At 43.4% G+C, this 22,849-nt stretch overlaps 1 pseudogene; it reads left to right on the plus strand.

Annotated features, from left to right (window-relative positions):
• The first annotated feature begins 380 nt into the window (after positions 1-380).
• Positions 381-22,849, plus strand: part of LOC136150199 (eukaryotic translation initiation factor 3 subunit F pseudogene) — a 28,220-nt pseudogene continuing 5,751 nt past the window's right edge.

Below are 22,849 nucleotides of genomic sequence, written 5' to 3' on the forward strand. Positions count from 1 at the left end.
AGTGAGCTCGGAGGCATATTCTCCTTGGAGGAGCCTTCAGATGAGTCTGCGACCCCAGGACACTGGACTGCAACCTCATGAGAAACCTTTAGCCAGAGGCTTCCAGCCAAACCAGGCCTGGACTCGTTTCCCAGGAACTTTGAGATAACGAGTCTTTTCTATTTCAAGCTACGGCATTTGCGGGCAATTTGTTACACAGCAGTGGATAGCTAGCAGACTGAGTCTTCTTGGGTGAAGGGGCCCTGGCACTGTTTAGAGCATGTGGCAAACAAGGAGATGCCACGTTCACATCCCCATTGAGGGACGGACTCCTGCCCAGATGCACGGAGTACAGCTAACTGACAGTCTTGGAGGTCCAGCCCAGCTTTCAAGCTAAGATCATGCTCTTCTCAGGTGCCCACCAGCCCACAGGTGAGTTGGAGTAGGGGTGCCAGGGCCTGGCCATCTCCACTCCACTCAGGGGCCCTCTGAAGGGCGGTCTGCTTACAGAGTGCCACGTCGGGCTCCAGAGACTGACAGGTCTGCTCAGCAGTCATGCCTTTCCATGAGTGTCACTCCCCACAAACCCTTTCTCGTTCCAAATCCCATGCAGCCAGACCAAAGACAACATCTGCCTCATAGAAGCCCAAGCTTTCTAATTAGGCGAGACCTGGGTCCAATGCAGATTCCACCCCTTGTTAGCTCTGTGACTCTGCGGAAGTTACTTAACCTTTCTGAGCCTTTTTTTCTTATATGTAAATTGGATGATAAATAGCATGGGACTCAAGCAGGACTTTTATTTACAATGTATAACAGAATGAGCAACACATATTGCTAGTGAGTGCTAGATAAAGGACAACTATTGTCTATCCAGAGACTGCACACCAACCAGCCACTTTATATTGTCCATAAAGTTTTATTGGAAATAATTCCAATAATTTGTCCAGAATATATTGTCTAGAATTTATCTATCTATCATAGACTTTTGCTATTCATGAGGGTGTTGACAAAAAAATTAGTCAGTTGATCTAAGAAAGAAATGGAAAATTTTATTTGAGCCAAATTTGAGGATCATAATCTGGGAAGAGCATCTCAGAATGCTGAGGACTGCTCCACCCCTTAGAAGTCAAGACTCAGTTACTTAAGTTTTATGAGACAGAGGGCGGTACATCAAGTGACATATTATTGACAGTTCATGTAAGCCAGAGCTAAGCGTCATCATGGCGGGTCCCATCACCCCTTACAAGAACAACAAGGAGTGCTATCTTTTAAGGCATTGTCTGGTTGATACTGTGTTTCCCCAGTGGCTCAGCGATAAAGAATCTGCCTGTGAAGCAGAAGGTACAGGAGACACCGGTTTGATCCCTGGGTTGAGAAGATCCCCTGGAAGGGGACATGACAACCCACTCCAGTACTCTTGCCTGGAGAATCCCATGGACAGAGGAACCCGCTGGGCCACAGTCCATGGGGTAGCAAATAGTCAGGCATGACTGAAGCCCCTGTGTGCGCGCACACACACACACACACACACACACACACACACACTGATACTATGAGAATGCTGCTCTAAAGCAGGTGTTCTTGCTGATGGGAGAGGTCTGGTCAGCGTACAGATACACAGTGCACAATAGGGCAGAGAGGAGGCCACAGGGCAGAGACAATTTTTTGTTTAAATTTCTAGTCTTGCTATAAAAATATGACATTTATTTCACAAGGGTTATACCTGCTATCTTTATGAAACCCTCAGCTCCCAACTGCCCCCATAGCACATACTGTTGTCCATAAAATGAAATCAAGTATGACTCAAAAGAATACATGACTCAATCCTTCACAGTCCTGTAAATAAGGAACCAAACCTTTATAAAGCTTTTGAGTTATGCCAAAGCATTTGTTTACATTGAACTTGATTACATCAGAGGGCTGAATCACTTTGAATGCTGCCCTTTTAATAACCCAGGCCTGTGAAGTTTAATATGTCCAAACCTGTTCCTCCCACAGTCTGTCTCACTTTGATGGATAATTCCGAGTCAGCATGCAAAGCCATCAGTGGCATTCCCTTCTCCCTCATTCCCCACCTCCAATCCAACAGCATGTTTTGCCTTTAAAATACCCTCAACCCTTGGACCTCTTTCCATCTCATGAGTAGCCTTCTTTCTTTTAAGAGTCTCTTAAGAGTCTTCCTCTTGCCTTCAAAAGAGCAAACACTTTGCCAAAGCTTAGAGGCTCTGCGTGAACTGGCTCCTCCCCTCCAAATCTCACCAGCACTCTCCAAACACTCCCTCCCATATGTCAAGTTTGCGCTTGTCTTAGGACCATCCCACAGGCACTTCCTGTGTCTGGAACTGTCCTCCACACACTCTGTGCATTGCAGCCTCTTTTTCCTCCTAAAAAATCTGAGCCTAAACATCCTCTGTCGACTGCCTTCTCAAGCAGGTTCCATCACGCTCAACTGCAGCACTCAGGTCATGTTTTTTGCTGTATGCATCCCACTTTGCTGTTGTTGCTGTTGTGCAGTCGCCCAGTCATGTCCAGCTCTTTGTGACCCCATGGCCTGCAGCACATCAGGCTTTCCTGTCCCTCACCATCTCCCAGAGTTTTCTCAAACTCATATCCACTGAGCCGATGATGAGATCCAACCATCTCATCCTCTGTTGTCCTCTTCTCCTCTTGCCTTCAATCTTTCCCACCATCAGGGTTTTTCCAATAAGTGGGTTCTTTGCATCAGGTGACCAAAATATTGTCACTTCAGCTTCAGCATCAGTCCTTCCAATGACTATTCAGGGTTGCTTTCCTTTAGGATTGACTGATTTGATATCCTTGCTGTCCAAGGGACTCTCAAGGGTCTTCTCCAGTACCACAGTTCAAAAGTATCAATTCTCTGGTGCTCAGCCTTCTTTATGGTCCAACTCCCACATCTGTACATGACTACAGGAAAAACTATAGCTTTACCTGTTTGGACCTTTGTTGGCAAGGTGATATCTCTGATTCTTAATACACTGTCTTGGTGTGTGCCATTGCTTTTCTTCCAAGGAGCAAGTGTCTTTTAATTTTGTGGCTGCAGTCACTGTCTGCAGTGATTTTGGAGCCCAAGAAAATAAAATTTGTCACTGTTTCCACTTTTCCCCCATCTATTTACAGGGAAACCAGATGCCATGATCTTAGTTTTTTGAATGTTGAATTTTAAGCCAGTTTTTTCACTCTCCTCTTTCACCCTCATCAAAAAGCTCTTTAGTTCCTCTTCACTTTCTGCCATTAGAGTGGCATTATCTGCATATCTGAGGTTGTTGATATTTCTCCTGGCAATCTTGATTCCAGTTTATGATTCATCCAGCCTAACATTTTACATGATGTACTCTGTATAATAGTTAAATAAGCAGGGTGACAATATACAGCTTTGACATACTCCTTTCCTAATTTGGAACCAATCTGTTGATCCATGTCCAGTTCTAATTGTTGCTTCTTGATATGCATTCATGTTTCTCAGGAGACAGGTAAGGTAGTCTGGTATTCCCATCTCTTTAAGAATTTCCCACAGTTTGTTGTGATCCACACAGTCAAAGGCTTTAGTGCAGTCAAAGAAGCAGAAGTATATGTTTTTCTGGAATTCTCTTGATTTTTTCCTAAGATCCAACAATTTGATCTCTGGTTCCTCTGCCTTTTCTAAATCCAGTTTGTACATCTGGAAGTTCTCGGTTCACATACTGCTGAAGCCTAGCTTGAAGGATTTTGAGCATCACCTTGCTAGCATGTGAAATAAGTGCAATTGTGTGGTAGTTTGAATATTCTTTGGCATTGCCTTTCTTTGGGATTGGAATGAACGCTGACATTTTCCAATCTTAAGACCGTTGCCGCGTTTTCCAAATTTGCTGGCGTATTGAATGCAGCACTTTCACAGCATCATGTTTTAGGATTTGAAATAGCTCACCTGGAATTCTATCACCTCCACTAACTTTGTAGGAATGCATCCTAAGGCCTGCTTGACTTCGCATTCCAGGATGTCTGGCTCTAGTTGAGTGACCACACCATTGTGGTTATCCCAGTCATTATACCTTCTTTGTATAGTTCTTCTGAATATTCTTGCCACTTCTTCTTAATTTCTTCTTCTTCAGTTAGATCCTTGCCATTTCTGTCCTTTAGTTGCATACAATGCTCCCTTGGTATCTCCAATTTTCTCGAAAAGATCTCTAGTCTTTCCTATTCTATTGTTTCCCACTATTTCGATGCATTGTTCACTTAAAAGGCTTTCTTTTCTCTCCTTACATTCTTTGCAGCTGAAGATGGAAAAGCACTATACAGTCAGCAAAAACAAGATTTGGAGCTAACTGTGGCTCAGATCATTAACTCCTTATTGAAAATTCAGGTCTAAATTGAAGAAAGTAGGGAAAACCACTAGGTCATTCAGATATGACCTAAGTCAAATCTGTTACGATTATACATTGGAGGTGATGAACAGATTCAAGGGATTCAATCTGATAGATAGAGTGCCCGAAGAACTATGGACAGAGGTTTGTAATACTGTATTAGGAGGCAGTAACCAAAACCATCCCAAAGAAGGAGAAATGCAAGAAAGCAAAGTGGTTGTCTCAGGAAGCCTTACAATGGCTGAGAAAAGAAGAGAAGCAAAAGGCAAAGGAGAAAGAGAGAGATAACCAGCTGAATGCAGAGTTCCAGAGACTAGCAAGGAGCGATAAGAACACCTTCTTAAGTGAACAGTGCACCCCATGATGCCTTGATGTATTTATTTGTTCATGGAGGCTTTCCCTCAGCCTGCTACAGCTTCTCTGAGTGCAAAGGTCTTATCTTGTTTTGTTCATCCAGTGCCACTCCCAGTGCTGGCCACAATACAGCCTTGATAAACATCTGTTGGATGGATTTTCTAGTTAGGAATACCACTTAATTATTTTTTTCCCCTGTTGTAAAAGCCACACTTTTCATTGTAAAAAACATTAGAAAGTACACATTTTTTAAAAAATTAAAAACACATTATTGGGTCTTTCCTGGTGGCTAATATTCTGTGCTCCCAAAGCAGGTGGGGATGGGTTCAATCCCTGGTCAGGGAACTAGAGCCCACATGCTGCAACTCAAAGATGCCGTGTGTCACAACTAAGACCTGGCAGAGCCAAATAGGTTGACAGTAACAAAATATTTCTTAAATAGCCATGTTACGTCACATTTAGAGATAGCCACATTAGTCTTCAGATGTACTCTTCTAGGGCGATTTCAATGCATCTCTACCCACATATATAATGATATATATACTCCTAAGTCCTTCAAATTTCTGGAGTTAAAATAGCCAAACAAAACACCTTGGTCCCCATGCAACAGACAAAGGGAACTCAAGCCTTCTAGAGGAGCTATAAAGGGGCTTGGCATCCTAGAGGAGTAAGCATTACAGATGGTGGCAATCAGTGGCCAAAGCCTTCGGGGAGGTCCCCGGAAGAGGAGGAAGAGGCAGTTAGCCTGGAGAACTGCCCCAAGCTGGAGGAAAGAAGGGAACATTTGACTCGCACATAATGAATGTGCGTGAAATGAAAGTCACTCAGTTGAGTTCAACTTTTTGTGACCCTATGCCAGACTCCTCTGTCCATGGAATTCTCCAGGCAAGAATACTGGAGTGGGTTGCCATGCCCTCCTCCAGGAGATCTTCCCAACACAGGGATCGAACCCAGGTCTCCCGCATTGCTGGCAGATTCTTTACCAACTGAACCACCAGGGAAGCCCAAGAAGAATGGAGTGGGTAGCCTATACCTTCTCTAGGAGATCTTCCCCACCCAGGAACTGAACCAAAATCTCCTGCATTGCAGGTGGATTCTTTACCAGCTGAGCTACAAACAAATGTGTTTGACTTAGTTTACTCTGTCTTAGCCAGTTTAGGTTTTTCCAGCGATCTCAAAACAGCCTTTGTCATCGTTCAGCCAACCTGCCCAGCAAGATGCTAAAATGAGGCCAACTGTGTTTCCAGACAACACAGAGGGGACACGTCTCACTACATAAGTTTGACTCCAATCAAACGTAGCCAGGGACTTCCCTAGTGGTGCAGTGACTAAGAAGCCACTTGGCATTGCAGGGGATGTGGCTCGATCCCCGGTCGGGGAACTGAGACCCCACGTGCTACAAGGCGACTAAGCCTGTACTGGGCAGCAAGAGAAGCCTGCACGCCGCAACTAGAGCCCACGGGCGGCAGTGAAGACCCAGCCCAGTAAGAGCAACAGCAACTGAACCAAATGCGGGGACAGTCTGATGTCCTGGGAGCCCCCAGAGCTATTTAGTATATGTGTGCGGTAAAGCAGAGTTAGGGTATGGGAGCCACCAGACCATGTCATGACTAAAACAGATGGACAGTCCCTGGCCAGCTCCTTTGCAAGTGAGTCCACTTTCCCAACAACCCTGCACCTCAGGGGAGGTGTTTTTCACCCCTTTCACAGGGAGGTTAAATAACTTGCCCAGAGTGACTCAGCCGGAAGGGGCAGAGCTGAGATTGGAACCCAGTCTGTTTGGCCTCAAAACCTGAATTCTTTCTGTGGCTTAGGAAGCTGGATCTACAGGGCTGTCCATGGCACGATCCTGTGTATTTGTTAGAAATAACGATAACAACTAACATTTAGTGCATTGGGCACTAAAAACACTGTAAAGTGGGCACAGTTATTTTCTTGCCTTTGCAGATAAAGAGACTGAGAGTGGGAGACTGAATAACTTGCCCAGCATCATACTACCAGCAAACAGCTGAGCTAGGATTCAAACCCAGAGAGTCTGGCTCCAAAACCCGCTCCATTTATGCCCCTCCTGCCAGAAACAGGGGCCAGAAGCTGGGAGACATGAACTACCACAGAGCTTTGGGCAGCGCTGGGGTGGGCGGTGGGGGGAGGATGTGACTGTACAGATAGTGAAAGCATGAGCTTTGCAGTCAGGCAGTTTCAAGTTCACATCTAGCCTCCCCTTGGGGGCTTCCAGCATCCCTTCTCCACCCCCAAACAACTCTGGCTGTCATTTTCCGGGGTGGTGGTTCGCACACACAAGAGGAACAAAAGTGCCGTAACCCAGCCGGGGCTCTTTGGTCTCCTGCTTCCAGCTGCTCCCTCTTTTCACCCAGGGTCTGCAGACCACCGAACTCGGCAGCTCCTCAATGTCTCCTAGAAGGATGACTCACCACAACAGGGAACAACGGAAACATTACCGAAGATTTCAGAGCAGAGCCCACGACTCACAGGAAACAATTCCATTTTTTTTTAATTAAATATTTATTTGACTGCGTTGGGTCTTAGTTGTGGCACTAGTTAGTTGCCCCAAAGCATATGGGATCTTAAGTTCCCCAACCAGGGATCAAACCCGAGTCTCCGACATTGGAAGGCAGATTCTCGACCACTGGACCACCAGGGAAGTCCCAACAATTTCATTTTTATTCTTCCGTACTTCTTTGCAGCCCATGGCCCATTTGTTGATCACCTCTCCCTCCAGCCTGCCCACCTCCCCAACCCCCCACGTCCCTTGCTTGAGGAGGCAGGTAATGGCCCAGGAAGGACTTTCTACTTTTCTGGGTTTTTCCCTTCTTCCTCTCCCCTTCTCACCCCCTACACACCCAGATTCCTCTTGCAGGCCCTCTCACTTGAGTTGGCGAACCACATCCCCTGGGTGCAGCCCTCCGGCCCCAGTGATTTGTTAAAGGCTTTATTCCAAAGAAGTGGTGTTCTCCTTCTGCTTGGAATCTCGGTTAACACAGTAGCTCCTCTACCAACCTCCTTCACTGATGCTCTTTCAAAAAAGGAAGGCAGTGGAGAGCTGCTGTGCCTGGGAGGGGAGGGCAGGGGAGGCATTCAGCTGCCTCGGCCTGGGCTGGCCTCTCCCCCATCTCCTCTGTGTGGAGAGGTCACTGGTTTCAAAGGTCTCGGCAAGTCTCCTGAGCTCCCATCTTTCCATCTCTGGATTTCTAGCCCATTCTAACAGCGAGAGGGATTTGTCTCCGGTGAGGGTTGCCTAAGGCAGTGGCAGGAATCTCTCAGAGAGCAATTACCTTGAAGAACCCTCCCTGGAGAACACATTCTTTTGCTTCCAAACTGGAAAATGCACGTCCTGCCCACTAGTCCAGAGGGCACTTGGACCTTTACCAGCTGAAACGCTAACAATCCTTAAAGGGAAAGTGAACAAGGAGCAAGGGCAAACTTCCAGCCTCTGGGGCAGCAGGCAGGTGGCTTTTAAAGAAAAAGCCCAAGGTAATAATGAGCTGTGTTGCTGGTGCAACACACTGGAATGTGATTCTAAAATCCATCAATGATTAAAGTTACATGCCCAGTCTTTTTCTTTTCCCCTCCAAGAGATTATAGATTTAATTCCCTAGTTCTATAATCCCCTCCTTTATCCCAGAGGTGAAATGTCTATTTCAAAAAAGACTGATGACATCAGAAACCTACAAAAGTCCATACATAAATGGATACTTGGATTTGCTGAAGGTTAATAATCATATAACAGAATGGCTGAGAATGGTGACAGATTTCTTTTTAGTGCTAATGGCTTTGAGGTGCACTTTGAGTTTTGGGGGGAACCAGATTTGTTATCTCTGCTAGACTTTGCCTAAGACAACACTCCACTCTGCTTTTCACAGGTGAACCCTGATTGGAGTAGTTCAGAGGTGTGCAGACTGGTGAGAAGAAATTGGCTCAGATTAACATTTTGCTTTGTATAAACACAAACTGGATGCCTCCTCTACAGTTTGCTTGAGAGGTGACTGCAAGCAGCCAAAACTTCAACCAGGATGAGTTAGAGAGAAAAAGTAGATCTTGTAGGAACTGGCCAGGCCTATCACACGTGGTTTGGCAGCGAGGACGGTGAGCCTGGGGAGATCTGGCCTGGAGAGAATTCTTTATACCAGAGGACATCCAATAAAGCTATGTCATTGCTGATATTTCGTTCTGGAGAGGTTGCTCTTTGCTTTTGAATCTGTTTTTGACTGCTGAAAAATTCCATTGGCAGGAAAGAGCAAGAACCAGGACTGCTTCTAAACGTCTCAGCAAAATATTTCACTTCCTTCGCTGCTTCCAGACATGAGTCCCTTTTTTTTTGATGAGCAACAACAAAATCCCTGATTCTCCATTCCCAACAGATCATAGATCTGAGCCCCAAGTATCTGTGTTTTCACCAAAATGCATTCTAACACAACTTTCTTTTGACTTGGCATTTTGCTTCTCATTTTTCAGATTGACGTTGTTGTTGCAAAATATTTTCTCAGGGATTTCTTTTTCCCAGCTCAGAGGAAAACAGGGTTAGACTTGGGCTTTAGCAAATTAAAGCAGGTTATTCTTCTCAGAGCAGAGTTAAATGTGTTCCCAGAGAAATGCCAAATGCCACTTTATTTTTGGTTGCTGTTCTCTCAAGAGGGCCTTTTAATAGTTCTTGGAGTAGGGATGGTAATCTCTGGAAACAAGATAAACTGGGAGATATTCACCATTCTCCTACTCCTTTCTTTTCTTTTACACTTGAGGCAACTAAATTGGAAGCTGGATGTCATGAATTCCATAGTTTTACTTGGAATTTCCTCCTATTGACAGTGAAGTTTTCTTTTTTTGTTAGAATCAGGAATATTTAAACCAAACCTCATAACATGGTCTTAAAGTACACTTGAAATGCTTTTTTCCCATGGCAGTAACTCTTCCCATCTCTGGGCTGGTAAAAAAGCGTGTGTAACAATGCTGTTTCCAGTTTCTAAAACCACACTGTGTTTGAATTAGGTTTGGCTGTTCTGGTAGACATTCCAAACCACCAGTGGCTTGCAATGAACTTTCTCTCTTCTGTGCAAAGAGAGGAGAAACAGTGGAAAAGGGGGGTCCACTCCTCAAAGTTCTCAGTGACCCTGGCCTCTTCCAGCTTGTCACCCCACCAAGCCTAGGCTCTTGTCCTTATGTTCATTATCATGAATGATTGTACCCATATTACTAGCTGGCAAAGTTAAAAAAAAAAAAAAGAGAGATAAAATAAGGCAAAAGGCACCCATTGAAGAAGGTTTCCAGGTACTGCGAAGAGAATGTGCGTGTGTGTGCATGGTAAGTCAGAGTCATATCTGACCCTATGAACTATAGCCCACCAGTCTCCTTTGTCCGTGAGATCCTCCAGGCAAGAACACTGGAGTGGCTTGCCATGCCCTACTCCAAGGTATCTTCCTGACCCAGGGATTGAACCTGAGTCTGCTGCGGCTCCTGCATTGCAGGTGGATACTTTATCACTGGGCCACTGGCAAAGCCCATCAAGAGAACTCTTCTGCTGCTTATATCCCACTGGTCAGAATGTCATCACTTAGCTACAAGGGGGGGTTGGAAAATGTAGCCCTTTTTTTCTGAATGGCTGCATGCACAGTTAAAAATTATATTTCTAGGGGAATTTGCTGGTGGTCCAGAGGTTATAATTCTGGGCTTTCACTGCCCAGGGTCTGGGCTTAATTCCTGGTTGAGGAACTAAGATCCCATGAGCCATGTGGTGCAGCCCTCCCTCCCCACCAAAAAAACCTTAAATTACATTTCTGTGATATACACTCTAGGTCCTATGTTCTTAAATTTAATGTTTCTTATCAATTTTATCTGGAATTTGAATCACCTTTTGAGATAATGATACGAGACAGTATAAAATCAGTATTAGAAATGCCCTATTCTATAATATTCACACTCTTTTACCAGTAACTTTGCTTTTGGTAGTCCCTACACTAAGTAATTAACTCAAAATTTCAGAAAAGGCTTTAAACAAAAATAATACTCATTGCATAGTTATATATAATCACACATAACAAAAGGAATCAAAATGCCAAAATATGAGAGACTGATCAAATAAACCATGCAACATGTCCTTAAGGAAATATTATGCATCTTTTAAAAATTATGTTTACAGGGAATCCCCTGGTGGTCCAGTGGTCAAGACCTAGTGTTTTCACTACTGGGGCCCAGGTTCAATTTCTGGTCAGGGAATTAAGGTCCTGTGAACCACATGCTGTGCAAAAAAAAAAAAAAAAAAGTTTACAATGAATCCATAGTAACTTAGAAAACTGCTTATCCTGTTAAATAAAAATATAGGGATATAAATTTGCAGTACAGTTACAACTAACCTATATATAAAAAAGAAAAACAGAAAACAAGCAAACAAAAATCAAATATTAAAATCCAAACCCCAGTGGCTTTTTGGTTAATGAGAATGTTAATGACAGTTTTTCCTACATTTCTTTATTTTCCAATTTTTCTTACTATTATACTTAATATTATATTAGAAGTAATAAATCCATCCTATCCTCTTGTCTCTCTCAGTACCTACATTTTACCCATCTCATCGAGCTCAGTTTAATTCTTCCTCCTATACAAAAGCTTTTCCTGGTCACCCCCTGTCACTTTTGCATTACTATTCTTACCACTTATAATGGAGAGCCAGCTTTTTTGACTTGCCATCATCAAGAGGAATTCTCTGCCGGAAGAGCCAGGGTCTCAAGGGGGGTAGATGTCCCCTCTCCCTGCGCCTTGGCAGATGTGATGCAGTGCTAGGGTCCAGGCACACTAATCAGATGACACGAAGCATGGGATATGCTTTAAAATAGTTCATTTCAGGGGATGGAGGCTAGAATAGGTGAAATAAATTTGTTCATGAGTTGACAATTGTTGGAAAACAGTGATAGATGCATAGTGATTTGTTATATCATTGTCCCTACTTTTGTTTGAAATTTTGTTTGAAAATTTTCCACTATTTTTTTAAAAATATACTTAGAATTTACTCCAGGTTCTAAAACTGGCCAGTTTGCAATTTCAACAGTTCATTTAATTAGGGTTTTAACGACTGGGAACAAGGCCATCAGTAAATTTTAAGGCAGGAGGCAAGTGTTATCACCTCCTCAGTAAGGGCTGTTTCAATTGTAATTGAAGGAAAATATGATTCAAAATGGTTTAAGTAATTTATTGGATCCAATATATGAGAAGTTGGAAAACACTTCTCACTGCAGCTTGTTAACCTAAAACAATAAACAGCGAGTAATTTTTATCAGCAAAAAGCGGGTTTATGTGGGGGCAGCAAAAATTACAGTTTGTGACATGCAGTTATGGAAAGCCACATGAAAGTCCCAGTAAAGTAAAAGAGAGGAAAATTTTTATAAAGAAGAAGAGGAACTTATGGCAAAAACCACTGCAATATTGTAAAGTAATTAGCCTTCAACTAATAAAAATAAATGAAAAAATAAAAAAATAAAAAATACCAATATCAAACACACACACAAAAAAAAAAAAGAAGAAGAAGAGGAACTTGAGAGCAACTATTATAAAAGTTCATTAGAGGAAAACTGGGAGTTTTCCAGAATAGAGGGTTTTCATTGGCTGAGTTGTGACAGTCTCTCATTGGCTGAGCTGTTACCAGAAAGTTCAGTTCAGTTCCGTCACTCCGTCATGTCCAACTCTTTGCGACCCCATGAACTGCAGTGCACAATGCTTCCCTGTCCATCACCAACTTCCGGAGTCTACTCAAACTCAAACCCATTGAATCAGTGATGCCATCCAACCATTTCATCCTCTGTTGTCCCCTTCTCCTCCTGCCTTCAATCTTTCCCAGCATCAGGGTCCTTCCAATGAGTCAGCTATTTGCATCAGGTGGCCAAAGGACTGGAGTTTCAGCTTCAGCATCAGTCCTTCCAATGAATATTCAGGACTGATTTCCTTTAGGATGAACTGGTTGGATCTCCTTGCAGTCCAAGGGACTCTTAAGAGTCTTCTCCAACACCATTCAAAAGCATCAGTTCTTCGGTGCTCAGCTTTCTTTGTAGTCCAACTCTCACATCCACACTTGACTACTGGAAAAACCATGGCTTTGACTAGACAGATCTTTGTTGATAAAGTAATGTCTCTGCTTTTTGATATGCTGTCTAGGCTGGTCATAACTTTTCTTCCAAGGAGCAAGTGTCTTTTAATATCATGGCTACAATCACCATCTGCAGTGATTTTGGAACCCCCAAAAATAAAGTCTGTGCAGCCTATGATTGTGGGCAAGAATCCCTTAGAAGAAATGGAGTAGCCATCATAGTCAGTCAAAGAGTCCAAAATGCAGTACTTGGATGCAATCTCAAAAACAACAGAATGATCTCTGTTTTTTTCCAAGGCAAGCCATTCAATATCACTTAGATCACTAAGTGATCACAAGGTTACTTAGATCTAATCACTTAGATTACTATCTAAGTCTATGCCCCAGCAAGTAATGCTGAAGAAACTGAAGTTAAATGGTTCTGTGCAGACCTACAAGACCTTCCAGAACTAACATCCAAAAAATATGTCCTTTTCATTATAGGGGACTGGAATGCAAAAGTAGGAAGTCAAGAAGCCTCTGGAGAAACAGGAAAGTTTGGCCTTGGAGTACAGAATGAAGCAGGGCAAAGGCTAGCAGAGTTTTGCCAAGAGAATGCACTGGTCAGAGTAAACACCCTCTCTTCCAACAACACAAGAGAAGACTCTCCACATGGACATTACCAGATGGTCAATACTGAAATCAGATTGATTATATTCTTTGCAGCCAAAGATGGTGAAGCTCTAGTCAGTCAACAAAAACAAGACCAGGAGTTGACTGAGGCTCAGATCATGAACTCCTTATTGCCAAATTCAGACTTAAATTGAAGAAAGTAGGAAAACCATTAGTCCATTCAGGTATGACCTAAATCAAATCCCTTACAATTATATAGTGGAAGTGAGAAATAGATTCAAGGGATTAGATCTGATAGACAGAGTGCCTGAAGAACTATGGACAGAGGTTCATGACATTGTATAGGAGACAGGGAGCAAGACCATCCCCAAGAAAAAGAAATGCAAAAAGGCAAAATGATTGTCTGAAGAGGACTTACAAATAGCTGAGAAAAGAAGAGAAATGAAAAGCAAAGGAGAAAAGGAAAGATATACCCATTTGCATGCAGAGTTCCAAGGAATAGCAAGGAGAGATAAGAAAGCCTTCCTCAGTGATCAGTGCAAAGAAATAGAGGAAAACAATAGTATGGGAAAGCCTAGAGATGTCTTCAAGATAATTAGAGCTACCAAAGGAATATTTCACTCAAATGTGGGCACAATAAAGGACAGAAACTATATGGACCTAACATAAGCAGAAGATATTAAGAAGAGGTGCCAAGAATACATAGAAGAACTATAAAAAAAAACATCTTCACAACCCAGATAATCACGATGGTGTGATCACTCACCTAGAGCCAGATATCCTGGAATGTGATACCAAATGGGCCTTAAGGAGCATCACTACAAACAAAGCTGGTGGAGGAGATGGAATTCTAGTTGAGTTATTTCAAATCCTGAAAGATGATGCTGTGAAAGTGTTGCACTCTATATGCCAGCAAATTTGGAAAACTCAGCAGTGGCCACAGGTCTGAAAAAAGTCAGTTTTCATTCCAATCTCAAAGAAAGGCAATGCCAAAGAATGTTCAAACTACCGCACAATTGCACTCATCTCACACGCTAGTAAAGTAATGCTCAAAATTCTCCAAGCCAGGCTTCAACAATATGTGAACTGTGAACTTCCAGATGTTCAAGCTGGATTTAATAAAGGCAGAGGAACCAGAGATCAAATTGCCAACATCCACTGGATTATCAAAAAAGCAAGAGAGTTCCAGAGAAACATCTATTTCTTGCTTATTGACTATGCCAAAGCCTTTGACTGTGTGGATCACAACAAATTATGGAAAATTCTTAAAGATACGGGAATACCAGGCCACCGGACTTGCCTCCTGAGATATCTGTATGTAGGTCAGGAAGCAACAGTTAGAACTGGACATGGAACAACAGACTGGTTCCAAATAGGGAAAGGAATACGTCAAGGCTTTATATTGTTACCAGGCAAGGGGAATCATTTTTCTTCTTTCTGCAGGTGGTGAAGCAGTGTTACTTCCTGCTGGAGCTGCAAGGTACCTCTCTTCCTGTTGGGATCTGAACTGTTTGCGCATGTACTCATATTCTGTTGCACAGAGGTGTCTGATTCCTTGCAACCCCATGGACTGTAGCTCTTCTGACTCCTCTGTTCACAGGATTTCCTTGGTGGGAAGACTGGAATGGGTTGCCATTTCCTACCACAAGCCATTTCCTAGCCCATGAGATCTCCTGTTTCTGTTCTCCTAACTCATTTTAGTAGGGTTTCCCTTTAATACATTTCACAAGGTGTTGTTTGATCCAGGGCTCAAACATGCCATTGCACTGATGCACTATATCTATCTCTAGGCTCTGCCTTCTGCCAAGTTAGCTTTATCCTTGGACTTCACATGGTGCTTCCTCAGGTTCACACCTGCTCTGGTTCAAGTCCAGCAAAAACAAGAGAGTACCAGTTGCTGTTGCCACCCACTCTCCCATTAATACACACAGTCACACACACCATATTACATTCATTTTTGTATCCCAGCATCACCCAACACAGTTCATGTGTGTGAAAGGGGTTCCACAAACACTTCTAAATGTTTTATTGAATGGAAAACTTTTTGCCAGTGTACAACTTCACAGCCAGCCAGGCAGACTTGGAAAAGGAATTCTGTGACTCCATGGAGAGAAATTTCTTTAGACTAGTCTGATGACTAATGTCTGATAATCCCGTGGCGGGTAATATCATTTGCCAGGCTTCCTAAGAGATAAGCCTTTCCAAAAAAAAAAAAAAATTCTCTTTCTGTGGAATGATTAACAATAACAACAGTTAGTGTTGACTGAGGACTTACTGTATAAGCTCCGCATTTCATCATCGTAATAACCCTATTATTATATTATCCTCATTTTACAAATAAGAAAGTTGAGGCACAGAACAATTAAGTCAATGACTGTAGGTCACCTGGCTAGTAGTGATGTGAGCCAGGATTGAATTCCGGTGACAGAGCTTGTTCTTTTCCCTACTTTGCTTCTTGGTCTTGCCAATACTTAAAAGCACTCTTTTGAATATTCTCCCTTGTGAGTCAGCCTCCAGTATCCAGCAGTTAGTGTTATAAGCTCCCACAGGATTCTTCCTAGGCCCTTCTCTCCCAGTCTATACCTACTCCTGTGCAATTGCCTTAAGGCCCTTGGGTTCAGCTGCCATCAGTATCAGGACTGCATTTGCCTGTATACAGTTGACCCGTATCACGGGTGCGGAACCCACAGGTATGTGGAGGGCCAGCTTTGTATAATCTATCATTGGATGTTGGTATCCTTGTGGGCAGGGTCCTGTAACTGTTAGGGGAACCAGTGACGGAACCTGCCTGCCCTGGCCAGACACGATGTGACCACTTACGTGAGTTATTTTACAACAGGAGGTCCTGTAAGGAATGCAGAACTAACAAACTACTACCCATCAGAAGAATTTGGTCAAGGTCAAAAGGAGAGATGAGACTCCAGTCCAGATGTCCTACAAACCTCCCAGACTTCTCACTGGAGTCCACTTTGGCTGAGTGATGCGCACCACCAGGAAGGACCCTGAGTCAGAATGATTGGCCAGAGACAGCCTGGAGACTGACCGCATCATCATAAAGCCAGAGGCTGAGCCACATGCGGCGTTCTCCTGGGTTCCGTTCCCCTGCTACTGTCCATCCGAGAACCCCTTCCCACCAAGTCTCTTGCTTTGTCAGCCTGTGTCTCCTTAGACAATTGATTTCTAAGTGTTGGTCAAGAGTCCGCTCTCGGGCCCTGGAAGGGGTCCTCTTTCCTGCAACAGAACCAATTCCGCATGGATACAGAGGGACAACTGTACAGCCGAAAAAGTGACTATACTAGCTCAGCCCAAGGTGGGCTTGTTTTCTAGTAAGATTAAAAATACACGATCTGGGGCTGGCACAGCAGCCTGCCATGTCATCAGCGTCCAAGGGACCCTTGATTCTTCCCCTCTACCACCCTCACATGTAACTTTCATTCTCATGCGCTTTTTGCCTTAAATAACAAGATGCTCTGCCCCCAGCTTCAAATCCATATCCCAGGCAGGTATATGTGGGAATGACAAAAATGCGTGAAAGTCCAATCTATCACTTTGTACAAAGTTTCTTGGGACTCTTACCTGGCTACTTCTGTTAACCTCTGATTGGTCAGAACTGGCCATTTCCAGCAGCCAGAAAGTCAAGGAAGGTATCTTTTATCTGGGACATGGTGTCCTGAACAAAGTTAAGACTCTGATAAAATGAAGAAAATTTATATATATGTACATACACAATGGAATACCATTTAGCCAAGAGAAAGAAGGAAATTCAGCCATTTGCAACAACACGGACGGAGCTTGTGGGCATCGTGCTAAGGGAAATAAGCCAGACAGAAAAAGACAAACACTGTGTGGTATCACTTGTATGTGGAATCTAAAAAAGGTGAACTCATGAAAAGCAGAGCAGAATGGTAGTTACCAGGGCCTGGGGGTGGCCGTCAAGTGGATGGGGGAACTGGGAAGATGTTTAAGGGTGCAAATTTGCAACTAGTAAATAAGTTCTGGAGATCTAACACACAGCAAGTAATTATCATCAACAATGCTGTCCTATAAACTTCAAAGTTGCTAAGAGACTAGATTTTACTAGTTCTCGTCACAGAAAAGAAATGACAATTAGGTAACATGATAGAGGTGTTAGCAAACACTACTGTAGTAATCATATTGCAACACACAAATTATCAAAATAGCACAGTCTATACCTTACACATGTCATATGTCAATTACATCTCAACTGGGGAGAAAAAGAAAGAGAAATTATATTGGGGAGCCAGTTAATATGCCATTTATACACCACTGATTCCAAATTTATAATTCTATCTCAACCCCTGCAAAACTGAAGTTGAGTTTATCCTGAACTCTCTTCCCTGTTGCAATAGTACTCCTGAATAAAATCTATCCTCACCACTTTAGCTAGTATTCGGCTTTGTTTATCCTTGATATCATCTGTTGTTCAGGCACACATTCTCTGCCTTTTCTCTTTTTTTTTGCAGGATCCTTTTGATCCTCAAATGTCCTTTATTTTCCATTGCAAAATCAAAGGTTATGGTTTCCTAATGTTTCTTAAGTAGGCTTCAAGTCCTTAGGTCGGAAAATCAAAAGTTAACTATTTCTTTCTGCCCGCATTCCTGTTTTAACAATTCCAATTCTTCCTATGATATTTACTCTGGATCAGTAGAAAAGAAAACCATAAAGATGAATATTTCAAAATATTGCTGTAGATACAGAGTGCTTGTGGCAATAAATATAAAGGGAAGCCAACAAGAGGTGAATGACATTAACTATTATATATCAATTTCATAGAATTGCTATGAACCAATAAATTACATAATTACAAAAATTATATGAATAAACTGGAAATTTTATTGTTATTGTTTACTTACTGTTACTGGTTTATTATTCCCTGGAGAAGGAAATGGCTACCCACTACAGCATTCTTGCCTGGAGAACTCCATGGACAGAGGAGCCTGGCAGGCTACAGGACATAGGGTCACAAAGAGTCAGGACACGATTGAGTAACTAACACTTTCACTTTCAGATGGAAGACATGCACAGGGCAAGGCAGTGGGTGAAGGGCACAGAACTTCCATGTCCTCTCCGGGCGTATCACCCTCTCAGCACCATGATGTGGTCACCAGCCTGAAAGCTCTTGGGATCCTGTTTTATGGGGGGTTTACGGAGGTTTCCTTACATAGGCGTAGGTCTTTGCCCACAAGTAGGGGAAACCCGAAACACAGGGGCTTTTGTTACTGTTTGATTCTCCCACCACTGCTAGGAAATCCCAAGAACACTGTCTCAAGTCTAGAGGGATCCTGAGGTCACTGCAGCAACACGAAAGAGCTCCATGTACCCCAAATCATCTCGAGATGAGAGCTGATTTCCTGGCTTCAAATCAAGAGATATGCCAACTTTCCACAATTCAGCCCCCCTTGCTGATTTGTTCTTTCCTTCTTTGATCAGGGACTTCCCTGGTGGCTCAGCTGGTCAAGAATCCACCTGCAGTGTGGGAGACCTGGGTTCCATCCCTGGGTTGGGAAAATCCCTTGGAGAAAGGAACGGCTATCCACTCTAGCATTCTGGCCTGAAGAATTCTATGGACTACAGTCCATGGGGTCACAGAGTCGGACACGACTGAGCGACTCGCACTTCACTTCACTTCTTTGATCAGAGTGGTGGCCTTCCAAACAGGATGCTATCTGTTCACCTTACGACTGTGACCCATAAACTAAGCAACTTTTTGTTGGTCAGTTGAGTACAGTTTACAGGGCATTTACAGGGCCCTGTCCAAGTAATGGCAGAATCTGGCAGCTCCTCACACAGTTTCAAAGTCAGTCCTAGGGGAGAAGAGGCTCCTTGCTCGTGAGTCCTTGCAGTCCATGGGTAGCATGATGCTGTATAAACCATTTCACTTTAGTTTATTTTAATTGTAGTATAGTTGATTTTTTAAAATTTCCATTTGATTATGCAACTCTTCTGGGTGTTGCCCTCCCTGATAGTGTTTCTCTGATGTCATCCAAGACATCATAGGCATTTCAGGTTTCAAGATTTTTTCCTATCCTTCAGTCTTATGGGTGGTTTTGATTAATGTTTGATAGCAAGCTAGATAGATAGATATGCCCCTCAGATGGAAATTCACTAAAGTCCTAGTGCCCAGCCCTGGGAGATGCTCACAGGCTTTTGCAATAAGTCCCAGTCTCTGCGCCACACACAGCTACTGCACAGAGAATTTGTCCGTATCAGGACTCCAGTCTGTACCCTATACTGTTTGAGCTCAGGCAATCTTATTGGTTCCAATTTAGCACATCCAATTAATACTGCCTGAAGGGTCCACTTACACACTTTCTGTTTTCAGAAACAGTTCCCTAGTCAAACACAATGTCCAGCCCCATAATCATTCAGATAAAAAGGGTGCAACCACTTCAAATATACACATTTTCATCTAAACTTTCACCTTAACCCCATCAATCCTCACATCTCTAACTGTAGGTAAGGGAGGAGGTCTCCACTCAGACATGATATCCATCCCTCAGATCGTTCATGTAAAGAAGACATACTCTTTTCACATAAAGCCCATGTCAGTCTTACAATTTTCACCCAAACCTTCATCTTCATCCTATCAGCCCATCTGTCACTGTCTTCTCTCCATCTCATTGAAGCCTGCCTCAGGCTTCACTGATACATTTTGGTACCACAGGGTGTGGGGCTTCCATGTCAATGAGTCCTAGGGTTTTCTCCTTCATTCCCTTATTTCACCCACCCAAGTATATAAAGTGTTGGGTCCCCTTTGCAGCACGGGGATGAGCCTGGGGACTCTGGCCTTTTGTCAGGTGTGTTAAAGAAAAAAATTCAACTGAGTATAATTTAAAGATCTTACTGGCTTTATTCAGAAATTCATAAATTGGGGAGCACCAATCTAGCAATATATAGGAGCTTCAAAGAGCTGTACAAGGCAAGAATCATAGGCAGAAGGGAGCAGGAAGAAGGAAGTTACACTGGGTCTTGCCTTGCATGGAGGAAAGGGAAGTCAGAAGTGTTGGGCCAGGTAACTTGCACTGAGTAGCCAAGAGCTGAAGGTCTGCCTAGGTTCTCCTTTCCTGGGAGAGCCCAGCATACAGTGCAGTTTTGGTTTGCCGACAAGTGGTTTAGCGTGAATGACTCCATCTTGGCCATAATCTGGTTACTTTAACAGCCTTTATCTTGGTTCACTGCCTAGCTATTGCCCCATCCCAGGTCAGGTTTCTCATTGCAATTCTTTGTATGCCAGCTTCATAAATTAAAAAAAAAAAAAAATTCTTCAAACTGAGAGTAAATAGAATGAACATCTTTGGGTCTCACCAGGGTGTCCCTTTTGGACTTATTTGGAGCCCCCGGGGGGTGGGGGGTCTCGTTTACCCACCCAACCTTCAATCCTGCTGTATTAAGACTTGTTTCAATCCAATCGATGTCCCGTTTAATTTTTCTCATTTCTAAAGACGCCCACCCTGCTGGGCTGTGTTCCTTGACCCTCCCCCAACTTCAACATTCCCGCATTGGCTTGTTCATTAACCTGGTGTTTTTATTGGCAACTGCAAAGCCCATGAGGAGAAGCTGAGACAGCGAATTCAAAAAGGCTTCTGGGATTATCGCTGATTTTGCAACAGTAAAGTTACATATGGTGTGCAGTGGGAAAGAGCACCCCCCCTTAACCATGGCTTTTATCATGACCTGGGTAACAGGTTGAAAATTAATAAACAGAACCCTCATTTAAAGTGGAGCCAGGAGGCCAGAAGGGGGAGCTCTCAGGCACTAGCACCTGAAGTCAATTGCAGGCACTATAGGAATATTACCCTTGTATATCCAACGGGAAAAAGGTTGATACTTGACACCAAGCGGAGGAGGAAGAATTTCTCCTCGCCCAGCAACAGCCCAGCCAATGAGAGGCTGTCATAACTCAGCCAATGAAAAGTCGCTATATTTGGAACTTCCATTTTCCTCCAATGGGCTCTTTTTTTAAAAAATCCCTGATGGTCAAGCCTTTTGAGAAGGGAGTGGCATCCCAATGCGGTACTCTTCCCTGGAAAATCCCACGGACGGAGGAGCCTGGTAGGCTGCAGTCCATGGGGTTGCTACGAGTTGGACACGAATGAGCGACGTCACTTTTACTTTTCACTTTCATGCATTGGAGAAGGAAATGGCAACCCACTCCAGTGTTCTTGCCTGGAGAATCCCAGGGATGGGGGAGACCGGTGGGCTGCTGTCGCACAGAGTTGGACACGACTGAAGCGACTTAGCAGCAGCAGCAGCAAGTCTTTTGTTTATTATTTATTTTTGACTGTGCTGGGGTCTTTGCTGCTGCGTGGGGACTTGCTTTAGTTGGGCCTAGCAGGGGCTACTCCGCTTTTCGTTGAGGCCTGTGGGGTTTCTCTTCGCAGTGGCTTCTCTTGTTGCTGAGCACTGAAGCTCAGTAGTTGTGGTGCATGGGCTTGGTTCCACTTGCCCTGTGGAGTCTTCCTGCAGCAGAGATCGAATTTGTGTCCCCTGCATTGGCAGGCAGAGTCGCAACCACTGGACCAACAGGCAGGTCCACCAATGGACTCTATCTGCAACAGCTGTTCCCAACTCCCCCTTTTCCTGTATTAAAAAAAAAAAAACATTTTTCCCCCTTTTTCTCAAGACTTGGTGCTTCATCAAAGATTTTATGTCCTGAATTGAAGTTCTGTGGTGTTCCCAAATAAACCCATTTTGCTGCTGTCTTATTGTTTTATATTAACACAGGCATATTTAGCAGGTGAACATCCCAGTTATCATAAAACCGGTCCCACATGGCTTGCCATCAGAATATATCAGCTGTCTCATGTGTGATGTTCATTTGGAATTGATAGGGAGAGTCAGATAGCCTCCCTTCTCAGGGTAAACAGAACTTATGTTGGCTTTCATTCATTCACCAGACTGGTGTTTCCTTGGGAATAACCCACAACGTTTCGGATCTTGTATAGCCATCTGTGATTGTTCCATAGTGAGCTGTGGGTCCTATATCAACCTAAACATGCTCTTCCACGTTGCAACCTTCAAAACCAAAGACAGTGTCCCTAAATTATTCTCATAATCCATTCTACTAATGGTTCTACAGGAAGTTGATAAACCAATCCACAAAATAAGGCAGATTCTTCATACTATACCCTCTTGTTTCAAAAGTTTCTTGATTTTGCCCTCCACTAGTATGGACCACCTCCATGGTGACCAGAGGTATTAGAGTTGCTCTGTTTTCTCACATAATCCTTCCTTTTGGGGTAGCTTTGAGTCTAGAGGCTGAAGCTCAGACTGATAGAAATCTGAGCTTGGTTCAGCATCAAGTTCTGACTCAGCACTCTTTTAATTTCATTTTAGTCTTTACAGAAGGTAATAACCAAAGGACTGTGTATTTGACTTTTTTCTAATTAGTTTGCATTTCCTATGTGTCCAGTGGATGAACTCCCCATGAATT

The sequence above is a fragment of the Muntiacus reevesi genome, chromosome 18 (assembly GCF_963930625.1).
Source record: "Muntiacus reevesi chromosome 18, mMunRee1.1, whole genome shotgun sequence".
NCBI lineage: Eukaryota > Metazoa > Chordata > Mammalia > Artiodactyla > Cervidae > Muntiacus > Muntiacus reevesi.